The following is a 4,778-nucleotide window of genomic DNA, read 5'->3' as shown; positions in this document are numbered from 1 at the left end:
ATCATAGTTCACCGTAACCTCAAACGCCTGGGCTCAAGCAATCCTCCTGCCTCAGCCTCCCAAAGCACTAGGATTGTAGGTGTGAGCCACTGTGTCCAGCCAGTAAATATTTTTAATTTGATTCTGCATTTGACTTTTCCTGTATTAGAGCCAGTATTTTTTTTTTTTTTTTTTAGTCTCAAATAGGCCCTTGAAAACTTCCCAGGCCCTAGGCACTGAGCCGCTAGTGCTTAATGGATAAAACAGCCCTGAGAGTGTGGCAGTTGGGAAAACTTATGATGAATTACTAGGATCAAAATACACAATGAAAGGAACCCCTTCCCCAGGCTTCCTTGAATGAGGCTGGCCAGCTGCAGGGCCAGTACCTACTTGAGGGAAAGCATGTTTGCAACTTAATTGGATTCAGAGATTGCAAAGTCTCTGGTCAGTCAGTAGGAAATGCCCAGGCCAGCCCTGGGCTCCTGCTGCCATCCCCACTCTCTCACTTTAAAGCCTTGCAGCTTGGGGTCTGCCACTGTTAATGAATAATCACTTGGCAATCCTTCCATCCCAATGGGAGAAGGAAGCTCAGTCAAGGGCCTCAAGAGAGAAATGACTTCCTGGGGAGAAAAAAAAAAAAAGATTTGATCCCTGCTGCCCAGGTTAACAGCTTGCTGGGTAATGTTTGCCTGGGTTCAGAAAGCAATGTTTTGTTTGCTTTGTGGGGAGGAGTGCATGCAGGGATCCCCACTGCAGAAAGGGTGTGTTCTGTTGGTGATAAGGCTCCACCTCAGGACAGAGGGACAAACATTTCAGAAGTTTTACTTTCAGAAATGCAGATACTAGGAGCCTCCGTGATTTTTGCCACTTTAGGGAGCATTTTATCTCAAAGACAGAGAAGTCACACAAATCCCAGAGGTTGAGATGCTGGGTAGGGTCCAACACACCAACCCAGATCTGAGAAACTGCAGTTCAGAGCAAGTTCCCCCAACTGCAGTCATTTGCTTTATTACTTTACAATTTTTGTAATATCTTCTTACCACCAGTATTATAATTTGCTAAATATATATTTACTCATTTAATTGCAATAGTTATTTGAAAATGAAACTGTGTAATGCCATCTTTCAAAGAATACTAGCGTTAATAAATAGAATTTAAAAATAAACACAATGAATGCCATCTAATTGTTAAAAATTGTATCCATGGAAGGCCGAGGCGGGCGGATTGCTCGAGGTCAGGAGTTTGACAAGAGTGAGACCTCGTCTCTACTAAAAATAGGAAGAAATTAATTGGCCAACTAATATATATAGAAAAAATTAGGCGGGCATGGTGGCGCGTGCCTGTAGTCCCAGCTACTCGGGAGGCTGAGGCAGGAAAATCGCTTGAGCCCAGGAGTAGCCTGGGCAATAACGCGAGACTCTGTCTCAAAAAAAAAAATTGTATCCAGATATTGTTTTCAGCTGAAGACTCAGCTGAGTCTTCAGTCTCAAGCCTGTTGTCTGAAGCCTGTTATCTCTACTGAAAAGGAGGAGAAACAAACATTAGAGAGAATAAAAGAGTTTACCTTCTTGCTTTAAGAGGAAACTTTCTCCTAAATGTTATCAGAAGGGTTAGAAGAGAATTACTTAAGGCAACGTTCATGTACCACCTAAACCACAAATAGCGACACACTCCCTGTGCTCTGCCTCTATGGGACACTTTTTCTTCTCCGGTTGGCAGGAGCCAAAAGGGATGAGTTGAAAGTCAGGAAACTCTTAACCCCAGCTCTGCCTCTCACTCAGTAGCCTTGGGAAGGGCACTTGCCCTTCCAGCGACTTGAGCTCTTTCATCTGTAAAATGAGGGCGTCAACAGAGATGATCTCTCAGGTCTCTCCCAGCTCTGACCCTCTATCATTCCAAGACCCTCTTCTGCAGGGCAAAATGTCAGGCTCTGTGGAAAGACCCCAACTCCCCACGCTGCTTTGCCAGCTGGAGCAGCGATTCCCTTACTCGGAGCAACTGTTTTTCCTAACTTCAGTGAGAAACTCCATTCTCTGAACCAGAGAATGGAAAGGAATTAGTTTGACTCCACAACCTTAATGTCAACTCTTTCAGGAACATCTAAGCTAGCCTAGGTGAGTGGGGTATGGACCCTTGGAATATTTTTCTTCAAAGTTCAGTTTCTTTTTTTGTGAGACCACCTCAGAATTTCCAAAAAGACATGAGCGTGTGGAAAGAATAGGAGTTTTGGAAGCAGAGATGTCTTAAAAACGGGGAATTTTCTTGGCTTTCCTGAGTCTCACTTTGGTCATATATATATAATCATACTCACCCTATCACTACTGGGAAAGATAAGCAATGTAAGCATTTATTGGAGGCATAAAAAGGCATACTATTTGCTGGGACTGAACAATAGACTGCCAGTGGTGTTCTTAAATATCTTGGACTGCAGATTGCCCTTAACAACTGACTGAGGGCATGAAATTCTTAGAAGGACTAGGGCTCCCCCATGATGACCTATTCACCCACCTACTCTTCCTCTCTGTTCCACTGTTCCCCCTTAGGTGAGATGGCACCAGCCAAGACAGAGTTCCAGTCCCTGCTGCTGCTCCTGCTGCTGGGGCTGTGGGTGGCCAACACCCCAGTCAGTGCCAAGCCCAGACACATGACTTCATCTCAGTGGTTTCAAACTCAGCATGTGCAGCCCAGCCCTCAAGGATGCAACTCAGCAATGCGCCACATCAACAAGTACACAAAACATTGCAAAAATCTCAACACCTTCCTGCATGAATCCTTCTCTGGTGTGGTGGCCACCTGCCAGAGCCCCAATATAGCTTGCAAGAATGGCCATGAAAACTGCCACAAGAGCCAAGAGCCTGTGTCCCTAACCAGCTGTGAGCATACCTCAGGGAAGTACCCAGACTGCAGGTACAAAGAGAGACAAATGGATGCATTCTTCATTGTGGCCTGTGACCCCCCACAACAGGAGGATAATGTGGGGTACCCACTGGTTCCCGTGCACTTGGATGATGTTGTCTAAGGCCTGATGCTCATCCCACCTCACCCCCAAGCTCTGTAGACTCTATGTTGCTGCTGCATTTCCTCCCTTGAGTTATTGATTAATCTTTACCCGCTTTGCAAATGCCATTTCCCTCCCACATGTCCAACCTCACATGCTCTTGATTTCGTAGGTGGTTTTATGGATGCTCCAAATGATGAGGGAAGAGGGGACATTCTCTTTAGCCTGTCGGTGCTGCTTACTTTGCATACTCAATGTCTGCTACTCTGTGCCCCTTCCAGAGTCAAGCACTCAGGATCTCAGGATTTTTGATCCAGATTTTTGGGGGCTTATGGCTTGGAGGCCCTTTTTAAAAAAAGAATAAAAAATTATAATACAAATGCAAAGAAATTCAGGGCCTTGGAAGGGCTGTGGTTAGACAGTTCGAGGGATCCCAGGCCGGGGTGATTATCTAAGAAGGGAGGGCAGGAGAATCTATGCGGGGTTCCCTGTGTTGGGTAAAGGAATATGTCTGATTTTGCTGTAATGAAAGACTCTGCTGTTCCTGGAGTGTGTGTTCCTGTCTAGGGGTAACTAAGGAAATCTGGAGCTCCCATTCAGAGGTCCAGAAGTACCTTCTGAGCCCTATCAGGCATCAGCTTCACCTGCCCTGCAGGCTGGAGGGAGGGCAGCGCCCTGGGCTGGTGCAGTCTTAGAAGCTGGGCCTTGATCCTGTTATTCACTCCCGGGAGGGGTGTTTGGTGGCCCCATCTCACACAAAGGGAGAAAGACGAGGAAGAGCAGGCTAAGCCTTAGGATGCCAGTCAGACCTGGGTCCTGACCTCCTCAATTGTGCTCAAGACCCAAGTTCACACTTCATCAACAGGACCCAGAGCAGGAGCCTCAGCCTTCTGAAGTGAATCTCTCTCTTGGGGATGTGTGAATCAGGACCTACCTACCAAGAATCTTGATCTGATCTTAATTAGTGCTTCTCTAACTGTGGTAAAGGAGAAGTTTTATATGCAATCTGCCATAGACTCATACTTTCATAAAATACAATAAGCTGGGCCAGGCACAGTGGTTCATGCCTGTAACCCTAGCTCTCTGGGACACTGACGTGGGAGGATCGCTTGAGGTCAGGAGTTTGAGACCAGCCTGAGCAAGAGCAAGACCCCGTCTCTACTAAAAATAGAAAGAAATTAGTGGAACTAAAAACATATAGAAAAAAATTAGCCAGGCATGGGCGCATGCCTGTAGTCCCAGCAACTCAGAAGGCTGAAGCAGGAGGATACCTTGAGCCCAGGAGTTTGAGGTTGCTTTGAGCTAGGCTGATGCCACAGCATTCTAGCCCGGGCAACAGAGCAAGACTCTGTCTCAACAAAAACAAAATAATACAACACAATAAGAATTACTATAAAATGAAATAGAACATATAGATATAGATATAGCAAGTATAAGCCCAATTTTTTTATCACTAAATTCAATTAACATAAAATCATTCTGTCAAAGTGCCATAAAGTTTTTTAATGCTTCCTCTCAATTTCAATACTTATCTTGATAGATATTCACACAGAGAAAAATATACACATATTATATACATATGTACACACACATACATAAGACATACATACATGCACACCCATGTTCATATACATACACAAGGATACACACCTACACATGTGCACCTGTGTGGACAACACACACACATACACATATACTCACACTCAACAATAAGACACTCCCTCTTTTCCCTCTACCATCTCTGCTTCCTCCTCACACCTCTCATCCCATATTTGGACAGAGATTTTACCACACAGATTAA

At 45.0% G+C, this 4,778-nt stretch overlaps 1 pseudogene; it reads left to right on the top strand.

Moving 5' to 3' along the window:
- Positions 1-2,436: 2,436 nt before the first annotated feature.
- On the top strand, positions 2,437-3,191 carry LOC105864697 (ribonuclease 8-like; annotated as a pseudogene).
- Positions 3,192-4,778: the final 1,587 nt, after the last annotated feature.

This window comes from Microcebus murinus, chromosome 6 (genome assembly GCF_040939455.1).
Source record: "Microcebus murinus isolate Inina chromosome 6, M.murinus_Inina_mat1.0, whole genome shotgun sequence".
Classification (NCBI taxonomy): domain Eukaryota; kingdom Metazoa; phylum Chordata; class Mammalia; order Primates; family Cheirogaleidae; genus Microcebus; species Microcebus murinus.
The sequence above is the reverse complement of the archived record's forward strand: the minus strand, read 5'-3'. Positions and strand labels throughout refer to the sequence as shown.